This window comes from Gracilinanus agilis, chromosome 4 (genome assembly GCF_016433145.1).
Source record: "Gracilinanus agilis isolate LMUSP501 chromosome 4, AgileGrace, whole genome shotgun sequence".
NCBI lineage: Eukaryota > Metazoa > Chordata > Mammalia > Didelphimorphia > Didelphidae > Gracilinanus > Gracilinanus agilis.
In genome coordinates this window covers 452,832,416-452,848,388 of record NC_058133.1, presented here as the reverse complement: position 1 = coordinate 452,848,388, position 15,973 = coordinate 452,832,416, and positions in this window count along the sequence as shown.

The following is a 15,973-nucleotide window of genomic DNA, read 5'->3' as shown; positions in this document are numbered from 1 at the left end:
CTTTTTGTTTTTAAAGGCCTTATGAATTCCCTCCCCCTTCTCCCCTCCCTTTTTTTTGTCCTCCCCACTCCCCTGCTCCCCTTGGTTTATCCCTTCTAACTTTCTCAGAAGGGTTATATAAGAGTTTTATTTCCCAATGGATAGTATAGCTACTCTTCCCTCTCCAGGTTGATTACACTGAGAGTAAGGTTTGATTATTACCTCTTAATGCTCTCTTCCTCTCCTTCTTATAATAGTATTTGTCCCCTCTCCCTCCCATGCCCTCTTTGTGTGTAATAGAATATCCTATTTTCTTATTCACTCAAGTTTCTCTTGGTGTCCCCTGCTATTTACCCCATCTTTCCCCTCCCCCATGCCATCTTAGATTATTTAGTGTTCCACCCTCACCCTGTGAATTATTCTTCTGATTACTATAATAGTGAATATTATAATGGTGAATAGAGTTCACTACAGAGAATTATACATAACATTTCTCTACATAGGAATACATATAATTAGATCTCACTGAGGCCCTTAAAAAGACAAATTTAAAAATTATAAGCTTTCTTTCTTTCCCCTCTGTATCTTATTTACCTTTTCAGATTTCTCTTGGTTTTTGTGGTTGGATATCAAGCTTTCCATTTAGCCCTGGTCTTTTCTGTGCAAATACCTGGAATTCTTCAATTTTGTTGAATGCCCATACTTTCCCCTGGAAATATATAGTCAATTTTGATGGGTAGTTGATCCATGGTTGCCGGCCCAGCTCTTTTGCCTTTCTGAATATTGTATTCCAAGCCTTACGGTCTTTTAGCGTGGAGGCTGCCAGATCCTGTGTGATCCTGATTGGAGCTCCTTGATATTTGAATTGTCTCTTTCTGGCTTCTTGTAAGATTTTTTCTTTTCCTTGAAAGCTTTTGAATTTGGCAATAATATTTCTACCCGTTTTTTTCTCTGGATCGAATGTAGTGGGTGTTCTATGAATCCTTTCTATGTCTATATTGCCCTCTTGTTGTAGGACTTCAGGGCAATTTTGCTGAATATTTTCTTTAAGTACGGAGTCCAGGTTTCTATTAATTTCTGGTTTTTCTGGAAGACCAATTATTCTCAAATTGTCTCTTCTAGACCGGTTTTCTTGGTCTGTCACTCTCTCATTGAGATATTTCATGTTTCCTTCTATTTTTTCAGTCTTTTGACTTTGTTTTATTTGTTCTTGTTGTCTTGAGAGATCATTAGCTTCTACTTGCTCAATTCTAGCCTTTAGGGATTGATTTTCGGCTATAATCTTTCGGTTTTCAGCCATAATCTTTTGGTATACCTTTTCAATTTCGTCATCTCTGGTGTTCAATTGCAAGATTCTACCTTTTAAACAATTATTTTCTTGCCAGATCTCTTCCATTTTCCTCAAAATCTCAGTTTTGAACTCTTCCATAGCTTGTGAGGAGTTTTCCTCATTTGAGGAGGGTCCGGATGCTTGTTTGTTCCTCTCCTCTGTTTGCTCGGTTGTCTGGATTTTCTCTGTGTAAAAGCTGTCGAGTGTTAAAGACTTCTTTTTCTTGTTGTTATTCTTTCTCTTCTGAACTTCCTGAGACTGAGTAGCCATCATTAGCCCAGCAGCTTCTCAGATTTATCCTCGCGCTCAGTGTCTGTCAGAGATCTATTGGCTCCTGAGGTCTGAGTTCTAGTTTTTTCCAAGGTCAAGCCCCCTGGTGGATTCCCTTGCTTGATCCTCTGCTGGAGGTTTCTTTACAAGTCTCAGGGCGCTGCTTCCACAGTCGTATACCCGTCCACAGTGGTTCCCCACTTAGGCTTTAGTTCCTGGTTGTGTCTGCCTTCACCCACGCCTCCGCAGTGCCTGTGCTCTGCTCAGCCTGCGCTCCGCGCCCTGCGTCCTGCTCCCGCGCTCAGATTTCGTCTGCGTTTTTTGGCTTAATGGGGTCCTAAGTCTTGCTGCTCTCAGGAACAGGCCCAGGAGCTGCCAATGACTCGATGGGTGCCCCAAACTTGCTCTATTTCTTTTTAGCTGGCTTCGGAGCTATAAATGAGTGTGGAGGGGTTGGGGGTGGGGTGGTTGCTCAGCCCGCGATTTCGTGAGTGCTGTTTCACCCCTTTATAGCATGGAAATGCTTCGATTCCACGTACCTTCCACGCTGTGCCCTGTTGTGGGGGTTCCTCCCTTCGTCTGGACTTGTTTTTATGTCCCCTTGAGGAGTTTTGTGTGTTTTGGTCAGGAGAGGTTAAGAGCTGCTTTTTACTCTGCCGCCATCTTAACCCGGAACCTAATTCTCCCAATTTTTAAAGGATCTCTGCTCTCACTGATGTGATTATCTTTTCTGAAAATTAATATCACAACACATCCATGGTTTTCCATTCTGAACAAATTTTGTCTATGCCCCACCCCATGAATTTGGCACTTTTCCTATCTAACATAATGAGGGCCTTCGTTCCGTTTTCTTGACATAGTGTTTCTAGAAATAGGGGCACAAAATTAGTCCACTGGTTATCCCTTACTCTCAGTAGATTAGTTAATTTTTTCCCTAGTCATGCAGATTTTCTCACAAAATCCTATTTGTCTTGTATTTAAAATAGGGATATCTGCTCAGCATATTCACCGAACAGGCTAATGATAGAAGTGGCTTTTCCCTTACAAGCCAAGATATTTACAGAAGCACTTATTTTTTAAAAATTAATTAAGAATATTTTCCCATGGTTACATGATACGTATTCTTTCTCTCCCCTATCCTATCCCCCTCCCAGAACCAACAAACAATTCCACTGGGTTATACATACATCATTGTTCAAAACCTATTTCCATATTATTAATATTTGTAATAGAGTGATCATTTAAAACCAAAATCACCAATCATATCCCCATAGAACCATGTGATCAATCATATGTTTTTCTTCTGTGTTTCTGCTCCCACAGTTCTTTCTCTGGATTTGGATAGTGTTTCTCTTACGTTCCACTGTATTGTCCTGGATCATTGCATTGCTACTAGTAGAGAAGTCTATTTACATTTGATTGTGCCACAACATATTAGCCTTTGTGTACAACATTCTCCTGGTTCTGTTCCTTTTGCTCTGCATGAATTCCTTGAGGTCATTCCAGTTCACATGGAATTCTTCCAGTTCATCATTCCTTTCAGCTCAATAGTACCCCTTAACCAACAGATACCACATTTTTTCAGCCATTCCCCAATAATTGGACATCCCTTCATTTTCCAATTTTTTGCTACTACAAAAAGTGTGGCTATAAATATTTCTGTACACACATTTTTCCTTATTATCTCTTTGGGGTACAAACCCATTAATGGTATTGCTGGATCAAAGGGCAGGTAGATAAATATTTATTTTTAACAGAATATAAGTATATAGGGAGTGGCAGTAAAGACTAGCAACCCTGATATGAGGCTTGCTGAGCCCTTTTCAGGATTTCTTATCTACCTTCAGTGTGGTGTTTACATGTCACAGAGACTATCACCAATGGCTCCAAGAAACAGTACCATGCACAGAAGTCATATACAAGTAAAATCATTTTGGCAATCAGGCTAAAACAGGTTGAGGGAAATTGATATGCCTAAAATTCAGGATGTCTACCACAACCATGTGAAGACTTACTGTGAAGAATGAGAAGATGAGAAAAATTCCTTCCATCAATTATGAAGATAGTTGAAGCAGATGCTATGGAGTGCTTAAAGGCTGTTCACCCCATCAAAGATACAAAGGTCCTCTACTACATTGTGGACCATCAGCATTCATATTGACTTTTTTCTTGCCACTGGACTTCAATGACTCTAGAAGAGATAGTGAAATGAAAGACTTTATACAACCCATCCTTGCTTAAATCAAATTCACATACCAGTCAAGATATCCCTCCATGATGTCATTGGTCCTGTTAAAACATGTAGGATTAATAACAAGAACACTTATTTTAATACCAAAGAAGTGGGAATAGGGAAGGTAGAAATTAGCATTTATATAGGACCTACAATGTGCCAGGGACTTGCTAAGAACTTTAAAAATATTATTCTATTTGATGCTCACCACAATTATGTGAGTAGGTGATGTTTTCTATAACATTTGAAGGAACTGAGGAAATCTGGGTAATGACTTGCCCTGAGTTACATACCTTTTAAGTGGTTGAGATTAGGTGTGAACTCAGGTCTTCTGAGCACTCTATTCAGTGGAGCACCAATAGAAATAAAGTCAATTAGAATAATCTGTTAAATGGCTAAACAAATTATGATACAAAGTTGTAATGAAATATTATCATATTATATTTTTTAATAATGAGTTCTTATTTACAAGAACAACACCAACCTTAAAGCATTCTTACAAAATTCTGTGACATTTAATCTATGTAAAAGTATAGCTTTCATTACACAGAATGTAATTAAATGTTGATTACAATCATTTCCTTATACATTAAAACCAAATATAATAAAAACAAATATAGTGCTTTTATGTGTGCTAGTAAGAAGCATATTTTTGTTAATTTTTTGTTATTTGGGATAACTGAAAGGAAATTTATCAAGTAATTATTAAATCTAAATTAAATTTGGATTTCCTTTCACTAAATTTTGAAAGATTCATATTCCACCCATGGATTGAACAGTAACAAAATATAAACACTTCAAAATTATATTTTACTATAGCATCAATATTCATATAAAATTGCATATTTCTTAGTCATATGTTGTTTTGTTTATTATCAGATTTTTTAAAAAAGACCTACAAAGTCCCTTCTTAAGGACTTCTATAATATAGGGTAAATCTCAACCAATTTGTGAGCTGTTTACCAAGTTCATTTATAAGACCATTATTTGTAACTAAAAAGGTTATTTCCCAAAATGTGACATCTTATATATCAGTTAAATTTGAAGAAGGTAGCATGGCATAGATTCATATGGAATCTAAAGACAGGAAGACCTACTTTCTAATTCTACCTCAGACACATATTAGCCATAATAGCTTGTCAAAGTTTCAACCTACTTGAATTTCAATTTTCTCACCATTAAATTGGGTATGATAATATCACCTACAATAGGGTAATTCTGAGGATTATATGAGATAATTTACTTTGAAATTATTAAAGTACCATATGAATATGAACTATTATTTTTCTTATCATTATTTCTAATTTTTCTTTTTATGTTATCTTCAATGAAGTTCATATAAAAATGGTCCAGGGACAAACTGCTACTCTCCTATGCTTTTGTGAATACTGTCTGGCAGAGTATTGCCTGTTATTATTAATTAAGGAAAAATTTAATTAAACTCTTGGGACATGGACTTATTTTCAGTAAACCAATGGAAAATATCTTCAAGGTAACTCCAGTGCCAGACAGGATGACGAAGGTGACAATATGCTTTATCTCATTTCCATATGTTTTTGATATTGTCCCATTGGCAGTTATATTTTGAGGTTATTTCATTTAATGTTTTTTTCTATGTAGATTGAAAGCCATAAGTATTCATTAACACATATTTAAAATATTCTTCTTAAGCTTTTTTAAATCAGCATTATAACTGGGTGATTATGGACAACAGTTTTCTTCTCCCCCTCTGGTGAAGCTACAATGCATTTGTTGAATTCTCAAGGCTATTTCAGGGTTTGTATTTCTATATGGAGCTGTTTAAGCTATTAATTTTTTAAGGATGTGTGCTTCCAGTGTGTAATCTAGTCATTTGATTGTGAGATTCTATGTATTTGGTAGGTGCTAAATTTTTGGCATCTTTCAGTGCCAAATAATATCTTAATATTATTAATTTTATTGCTATTATATTATTATTATTTTATTATTATAAGGGCTTTGTGAGCTGGTAGATTTTATGATAAGAAGAGAGTCTGACATCTAAAGATACCTTTTTAATCCTTGTTGAATTTGTAGCAGTAGCTGTCTATCAGAGACTTTAACTAGCAATTCTGATGGCCAAGGAAACTACTGCCCAAGACAAGAAGCATCATCTGCAGCAAATAATATGAAATGAACCCTTAAATCCACTTTGTAATTTCTCATGTGAAAACTGTACAGATAGTAGTTAAAGCAAATTTAGTTGAGTGTAAGGAAAGATGAGTTACTATACTGACTTAGAGAATAGATTAGTTGTGTGTGAATTAACTACCTAGAAGATCACAATTCCAGGAAGACTCACCTCATAGATAGGTGCCACTGAATAATGAATTTTAATTGGTTAGTGAGGCAGTGCAGTTAATGATCAGAGGAAGACAATGTATATGGTGTGTCTACTAAGGGAAGGGCCTGAATTAAAAACATGGTCAATTCGAAACTCAGAATAGGAGGGATTAAGCTAAATGTAAAAGGCCAGTGTGACCAGCATGACCCTCTTAACTTTCCTAGTCTGGGACAAAACCTGGTACAAAGATCAGGCTCCTGATTATATATCTAAATCAGGGGTCGGCAATGTATGGCTCTTTCTGCAGGAGCCATAAAGTCAATTTTTTTTTTCAGGTGCTGTTACAGAAGCGAGCACTCTTACAGAAGCTCGCACTGTGAGCACTGTATGGCTCTCATGAAATTACATTTTAAAAAATGTGGCATTTATGGCTCTCACGGCCAAAAAGGTTGTGGACCCCTGATCTAAATGATCTTGGAAAGTGGTGTCTTGGAGTCTCAGAGGCAGCTGTCAGGCAACCTGGGATCAAAGAGATGTGATGGAACTTGGAGACCTTCTAGTTAGAATGCTCATTCTTTCTCTCTCACTTTTACAAATAAATTATTATTATTTAATATATAGTCTCTGGGATTCGTCTTAATTATAAGTTAAAAGGACTTTATGGATTATCTAATCCAAACCATGAGTTCTTAAGTCTTATGACACTTCTACTTTATCAATGTATTCCTATGAAGTTCTATTCAAGGAAACATAGAAAAAGGAGGATGTCACTTGGATTACAGTTTACCTTTATTGAGTACACCATCACTTATGATTCCAGGAGAATGCTGAAAAAGAGGCTGGTCCACATGGAAAGGAAGTAAGAAATGGAAAAGGAATGGTATATGAAAGATAAGGATTTCTTTATGGGCAGAAGAAAAAAGGGTGAGAACTAAAGCTTGTCAACAGGGACAATACTCCCCTAAAGTAGCCTTCAAAGACCCAGGGTAGATGTCACAATATAAGAAGGCATTGAGGGTAAAGTAATTTTGATAAGTTTAGTTCTGGTGGTCTTCAAACCACCATGGAAGTTTCCCCTTAAGGGAGGCTGTAAATTCATAGAATAAATTCATTGAAAAATACTGACAATAATATTTTTCAAAAGTTATTACTGCTATGTTCCTCAAAAGATATTTTGTCTACCATCAGCTTGTTTTCTTTTCCTGATAATATCTCTACCAAACAAGTTAGTTAGTTGCCCTAACTTCTGATATGCAAATTAGCCATCTGCAGGGAGGCCATTCAAAATCATAGTATAAGAACTCCACTGCCAGAAGGGAACTCTGGAGAACTCCCAAAGATACCTTTCTCTTAGAGCATCCCCCTACTTCCTACTGAATAGATCAATATATCTGTGCTACCCAGTGCAGCATTGCTCTTACATTAATCATACTCTGTTAGTGTGTAGACCTGAATTGTATGCTATTTTCTTTTTTTCCTCTCTCTTCTTCCCTCTCTTCCCCAGTGCTTACAATAAAGTTTTGCATTCAACTGATTCCCATTATTTTTCAAGTTATTCTCAGCATTGGAACTCATTAAGGGATTCTTTCCCCAATATTTTTGGCTAACCCATGATGTCCTTTCTTTTGACATAAATTGGTACTTAACCTATTTTTTTAAACCCTTACCTTCCATCTTGGAGTCAATTCTGTGTATTAGCTCCAAGGCAGAAGAGTGGTAAGGGTAGGCAATGGGTGTCAAGTGACTTGCCCAGGGTCACACAGCTGGGAAGTATCTGAGGTCAGATTTGAACCTAGGACCTCCCATCTCTAGGCCTGGCTCTCAATCCACTGAACTACCCAGCTGCCCCTGGTACTTAACCTATTGACAGTAACACCTACATTGGGAGAGTAGGATACGGTAAGCCCACTTTTCCAAAGCAAGGGAAAATAAAAGAACCCTCCAGGGTTTGGCACAGAAATGGCCAAAAGAACATTGATTCAAAACATGCTAAGCCAAAACTGAGTGTGCCCACAAAAGGTAGGCCTGCCTATTAGTCTCTTTCCTTGGTGATTTTGAATGAGCAAAGCTACTTTGAGTTTCCAGATGGGAAAAGGGCAAAGGGAAGCATGTTTCCACACAGTAATCAAATGGGATCTTATCATGATCTCCAGGCCACTGCCTGGACATGTTCCTTTCAAATTTATTACCAAGTAACTTCCTTTCTTCTATGGATTTTTTGTTCCTTCTGATAGAGTTTTGTTGTCCATGTTCTCTCCTTCTCTCCCATTCTTTCCTTCCATCTCTCCCATAAGGCAGGTAATATGACATAGTTGTATATGTGCTAAAGAATACATATTTCCATGTTCATCATGTTGTTAAAGAAGTTGTATATCACTTACCCTAGAGAAAATTTCATGGAGGAAATAAAAATGAAGAATGGTATGCTTTAATCTGCACTCAGACTCCCATCAGTTCTTTCTATGGTGATGGATAACCTTTTTCATCATGAGTCCCTTGAGGTTTTTGTGGATCCTTGTACTGTTAATTCATCCACTCCAAAAAAATCTCTTGATAAGTGGCAAAGCTAAGTCACTGGAAAAAACACTGGGAATTGGATGAAGAGGACGGGGAAGATATGAGTCTTGACCATGGAGGAGATTACTTGGAGCAAAGCCAGCAGAATAGGAAGAATACTGACATTTGCCTTCATAGTCTAAATAATTAATTGTTTTAGATACTAAAGCCATTTGTTTCTGCAATACTCAGGGAATGAAGCTGCTAATAAAAATATAAATCATTAAATATTTTTGTTTCTTTTTTTGTTGTCATTTCAGAAATGCCTGAGTCTTTATGACCCCATTTGGGCTTTTCTTGGCAATCAGTTTTAGGTTAAAGAAAAGATATTCTGTGATAAGTATTTCTGATGCTACATTTAGGTTTTCTTGGCAAAGGGATTGGAGTTGTTTGCCATTTCCTTCTCCAGCTTAGTTCACAGATGAAGAAATGGATACAAATAGGGTTAAGTGACTTTCCCAGAGTTAGTAAATGTCTGAGACAAGATTTGAACTCAGGAAGATGACTCTTCCTTGACTTCAGGCCCAGCCCTTTATACACTGCGCCACTTAGCTGCCCTTCCTTTGAAAATAGATAGTCATTAAAGCTATTATTTAAATATTAATTCTCTGAGAAAAAGTTCTATTCTTGCCCAATTCTCAATAATAGAATTGCTGAATGAGAGGATGTGATCTGTTTTTTGTAACTTTCACTGTGGTTTCCCAGATATTTTGGAGAATATTCTACCCATTTGAAATTCTACCAGCAATATAGCTGAGTTTATGGAAGAAAAAGAAGCTTCATTCATGTGACTCACCTAACTTCTGATAAACTCACTCAATTTTTGCAGCATTGATGTCTCATAGTTATTTTGAATGTCTACTAAGGCAGGAAATCAAATATTTAGGGAATTGAGTATCATAGCTTGATTGTGATGACCTTATTTAAGAAATCTAAATGAAGAGCCCATGTATTCAGTCACTCATCGGAATAAGGAGAAAAAATCCTTAGAAAATCAAATGTTACAATAAAGCAAAATAGTTTTAGAGAGATAACCTTGTGGTATTTTGGATCTACAGTATAGATTAGTTTATTTGAGTTTACAAAGAACAAAAGAGAATAGTAATTATAAAAGTATGAAACAACCTTTCAATAATATTTTTATGTTTAATCTCTGTCAGAATAGCCTTCTTATAAAAATAAAAAAGGATGAACAGGAAGAATTTCCAAGATAAAGAGAAAGAGAGTGAAAATAAAACCCCATTAAGTCTCCACTCCTAAAATAATATGGATCTCATTTTAACTATGATGTAAGTATCAAAGAGTAGTAAAGCAAAAACGAGATTATAGTTATTTCACTCACAGACAAATCACATAATCTCTCATTGTCCCCAGATAAGTCTCTAAGATTATAAATTACAGAGCAAAAGATAATATGTTTTCATAGAGGAATTTCACTCAACTGGAATTCAACTTATCAACTAAATCTTAAATCCAGTCCAAAAAGAAAGGTAATTATTACCATATCTCAGCCCTGTAACTAATCTAGAGCCAAAGGGAGAGATAAGAGACACTTGCTTAGAAGTAGGACCCAGCTAGCCCCTGTACTTTCCACAATATGTTTTTTTTGGGTTAATCTCAGGTGTTAGCCACTGGTGAGCATGTTATTGGAGTTGACTGAATACCTCCTGATTTCAAACTGCATTCTTATATCAGAAGTCCCTAATCTTCTGGTACAAGTTCTTACATTGGTGCACGTGGTCTGGGCCATGCTACACTAGAAGCTGTCAAGGTTGGTGTTGTTCTTCAAGCGATGGTTATGTCCTGATCCTGTGCAAATTTTCCTTCTCTATGATCAGTAAGAAGCTTTTCTTCTATATGAAGACACAGGATTAGGACAACCAATAGCATTGGAATCTTTGTGTCCTCAGCACTTCCTTACAAGGAGACTGCATAGAGAGGGTATATCTTAGCCTGAGGAAGGACAAAGAAGTCAGAGAAGAATGAAAGGACTGAATTGACAACCTGACCTTCCCAAGAGAAATCTCCTGCAATTTTCACTAACACAGATAGGCACTTTAATCAATGATAAAATAAATCCATAATAAAGAATCTTTGTCATAAAACAATCTGCTAAAATGGTGATTACCTTAATTTTATATAGCTATAGTTTTACTAGTTTTCAATTTTCATCCTCTTCTGTCCAAGTCTTCTTTTCTCTAGGCTAAACACAAATTCCTTGAACTTATCCTCACATGATGCTTTAAGCACAAAGAATTTTGGGAAACTCTTCATAGCATGAATATTAAGTATCCTCTTCATGATCCCATTTCTTCTCTTCTCTCCCATCTTTTGATACTGGTGTTCATTTACACCAAACATATTTTGCTTATATTCAATTTCTTCATGTTCTCTCCTCCTTTAACAAGTATCATTCTTTCTTTATATCCAAGCATTTATCATAGTGACTGACACAAGTTTTTTGTTTTTGTTTTTGTTTTTTGCTGTTGTTCAGTTGTTTCAGTCATATCTGACTCTTTGGGACTCTATCTGAGTTCTTTTTTTCTTTGAAAAATTTTATTTAATCCTATCTGAGTTCTAAACTACAGTCTCCAGTCATTTTATAGATGAGAAAGTAAGGTAAACATTTTTATATTAATTTGCCATGGGTCACACAGCTAGTAAGAGACTAAGGCAATATTTTAACTGATGAAGATGAGTCTTCCTGATTTCAGGCCCAGTGTTCTATCTACTTTGGCACCTACCTACTCCTGACTGAAAATAATTTCTTAATAAGTATTTATTGACTACCTGATCCATAAGTGATCAAAAATCATCCAGAAGTGGTCAAAACTGGGCAGAGTATAATAGAAGCCCCATATCGCTCATCCTGAATATTATATCTTCTTTAATGAAGACTAAATTTGAATTTTACTTTTTTAGGCATCCTATTAACACAGTTCATTCATTAACTGTGTAATGCATTAAAATGTCAACATATTTTTTCAGATAAACTTCCATATAACCATATCTCCCAAATCTTTGACTTGTGATATTCATTTTTTTTAAAACAAGAATATTTTGAACTCTTCCCAAGAGGTCGGTTTGCTTTTGATATGTAAAATGTAATGCCTTTTATTTTAGAAAAATAACTTAATTCAGTGATATCTGATGCAATAATTATTAGATTTGACTTATCTGAGTATAACAATACCTAATACTGACTGAAGACACAATCTCTTACCCTAAAATATATTGACAGGCAACACACAAACACACACACACACACACACACACACACACACACACACACACACACAGGGTGGGTAAGACTTTAGTTTAAGGCGCAGTAAGTCAGTAGTATAGTTACTCTAAACCTACTCAGATTTTCAGATATTTGACAGGAGCTAGGGCTAATTATTGTCTACTAAAGTGACAAGCAGCTGCAAGTCAGTAACTTTCATGCCTACAAATAAACCAGGACCTAGAGTCCAAAAGAGGAATTATCAGATAGTGTTCTCATTTGACTAAATAGGGCTTACTGAAAGTTTGTAGCAACTTGCCTTAAGATGTTGTTTTGATCTTTGAAGAACATATAATTCAGAACTTTATTGTAGTGGCAGGATCCCTGACAAGCCAAGCCAATATTCTCTATGTAGGGCCCAAAGGTCCCACTATATACACTATATGAAACAAGAGACCAAAACAATAAACCAAAACAATAAAAAGAAGAAAATAACTCATAAATAAATATATGTATATATATGCATATATATATATAATATCAATAAAGCCTAGAATAAAAACAGAGTTCGGCCACAATGATAGCCAATATTCCTCAAAGAAATAAAACAAGAGTTTGCTAGAATTATAGAAAAAGGAACTGGAGAAGAAATGAGAGTTTTGAAGGTCTTTGAAAAAGAAATAACAGTTTAGCACAAAAATCAGGCAATAAAGGGTACAAAATCTTATAAAATAGCCAATATTTTGAAAACAAGAATAGATCAGATAGATGTTAAAGACTATCTGAAGCAATAAATTATTACACCTAATTTTAACAGTTTTATTTTTTTAATAGAGTTCATCATCAAATACAGCATAGGGACTTTTCAGAAAAGATAAAACGGACGGATTTGTAACATTTTACATTTGCAAAGTTAATTTAGAAACCTAGAAAGGAAATAGAAATATTTTCTATAGGGTTCTTTTTTAATGAAATTCTCATTCACCTGATATATAAAGTACTAATTAAAATGTAGAAATTTCATACATAGATATGCTGTCAAAGGATGTGAACAGATAATTCTCATGAAATAAAATCCATACTACCTCTAGTCATATTTTTAAAAACTCTCAAATCACTAATAATCAGAAAAATACAGATGAGAGAATTTCTGAAGTCCTACCTCTCACTAATCGAATTGGTAATATAGAAAAGGGAAATGACAAAAGTTAAAGGAGATGAGGAGGAAAAGGTAGACATGTACAGTTAATGGAACAACAAATTTGTACAACTTTTCTGGAAATCAGTTTGGAAACATAACCCCAGATTTACCAAACTATGTATATACTCTTTGACAGACCAATATCATAGGTCTATATACTTCAAAAAGATCAAAGAGAGAAAAAGGGCTATATGTGCTGATAATTTAGTTAGCTATTTTTTGGTGGCATGTAACTGAAAAATAAGAGGGGCAATGAATATACAATGAATATAGCGCTTTTATTTTCTTATTTCACTGTAGCTTTTATGTTCCACATATACTGAGATCAAAAAACACATGTAATGGATGAAGATGTCTCTCATATACAACAAAGAAATACAAGAGTTAAAGATTTAAAAAAAAATTAACCTGGAATTGGAGGGAGAGAGAGTGAAGAAATCCACTTTGATTAGAGAAGTCTCTTTTCCCCTTTTTTCCAATTGCCCTTAAGAGACTATGATATTTGGAAGTTCATATATTGTGGTTGCTTTAACACTGGCAACACTAAAACAATTTAATGTGCCTAATAGATAAGGACTGAAGTAGGAATTGTGAAGCAAATGAGTTACTAATGTTATCAAACATAAATTATCATGATTGTTTTTTTTTAAATATCTTTGTCAACTGTGATATTGGAAATTTGGGGTTCCCTGAACTCATCTTGAGATCCCTGATCTAAACTTCCTGTGGACATTTAGGACTTTCAAAACTACATTTTCCATGATACCTCTTGGGTAATGAGGTGGACAGGAAGTGTGATTACATAGACAGAGGTATAAAGACTCAGGACTTGATTGGTACATGCTCTTTCCCGCTGAACAAGCCAAGTGGGCAGAGGTGATGGTGTGGCATTTGAATTAGCTCTTATCAGGCATGTGGCTTAATTACCAATAAAGATTACAATAAAACCCTAGCAATTTTTTTAACCCTTAAATTCTGTGTATTGGCTCCTAGGTGGAAGAGTGGTAAGGGTGGGCAATGGGTGTCAAGTGACTTGCCCAGGGTCACACAGCTGGGAAGTGTATGAGGCCAGATTTGAACCTAGGACCTCCCATCTCTAAGCCTGACTCTCAATCCATTGAGCTACCTAGATGTCCCCAAACCCTAATATTTTTAAATATATCCTTCTATTAATTTTATTTGTTATGCAACCAAGAATAGGCACTAATTATAATTTTTGTTGTTATTGAGTTGTTTCAGTTTTGTCTGACTCTTTGTGACTATTCAGTGCTTTCTTGCTAGATTTCTTACTATATACTAGATTGGTTTCCTAATTCTTTTAAGTGTTAAGTGACTTGCCTAGGGTCCCACAGCTAGTAAGTGTCTGGATTCAGATTTGAATGCAGGCAGATGTGTCTTCCTGATTCCAGGCCTCTCTTTCTCTCTATCCATTGAGTCATGTATAATGCTCTCAGCCATGGTATAATAGTATAATGCTACTATGACAGTCATACATACATGTATATACATGTATGCACTATGACACTAAACAAAGTTACTGTATTCATAACTGAATTTATTGCTGAGATTGCTGCCTATTCACAATAAATTACTTTATTCTCCTTTTGACCCCCATTCTTTCTTATAGATGTAAAATTTTTGTGCTATTTGCATAATTTTAATTTGCTTTTACATTCCCATCTATTCATCCTTGCTTTTTGTTATCTCCACCATTCTGGATGTTTTTACTTTTTTAGAATTCCTTAGAAAATTAATAGTTACCAAATTATTGTAAGGTATTAAAAACACTGTTTGTTCTAGTGATTTTTATTTTAAATGCCTTCAGGATACACTAAATAAAGACAGAAAAAATACTTAAATATTTCAATGATTTCTGTGACTCAGATACCCCAACTTTCTAGGACACAGACATCTTTGCCCCTCAGGGAAAAAAAAAGAAATAAAGGGGGAAAAAAACCTCTTCCCAGCTGGATAGCTTTGGTGCTATCATGATTTACAACACCATTTCAGGAAGTGAAAAGGGCAATGATTGGAAAAACAGCTTCAAAGGTGACAGGAAACTCCATCAAATTGAGCTTGTAGATACATTGCAATACAAATAGTATGGGGCTTTTATTCCTCTTTGTCAGATGCAAGCTATCTTTTATATTTCCTGTGAGAAGTGCTTCTAGAGACAAGAATTGCTTCTGTCAAATATCATGCTAATTTCTACTTATGTCCTACATGCAGGAAGGGCAGGAATTTGAAGATTCAGGATGCATAAGTAACTAGTCCACACCATCTTAGTATATGAAATTTTAAAGTTAGAACATCATTTCATATTACTGCACTTGTATTAAATTATGTAAATGTGTACTTTCTTGTGAAAGTCTCAATCTCCCAATATTTATTGACCATATAACAAGGTACTGTTAGGGGCATAAAAGGTCTAAGTTATGATCCCTAGCATTGAGAAAATTATAAAGTTTATTTGGGGAGATGACATACTTTAAATATAGAAAAAAGAATGACAGAACAATGCTTGTTATGAGGCAGTATATACTAGAGAGCCTGACTTGGTATAGATTTTGGCTCAACTTGCCTACATGGACTATTTGCCTTCCTTTTGATTGATTGCAATCATCTCCTTCTTTTGATGCTAAGTTCAGGTACTACCTCCTTCAGTCTTCTCTAACTATCCCAGGAAAAAGAGATCTTAATATTTTTCATTGTATTTAATGTGAGTTTTTTTCTTTTCTCCTATTATTATGTTCTAATTTAGATTATAGATATGTGTCTTATTTCTACAACTAAATTGTGAGCTCTTTAAGATGATTAAAATAGGTGTAGCCAATGGATGGAATCCTGTTTTGCAGATAGATAGATAGATAGATAGATAG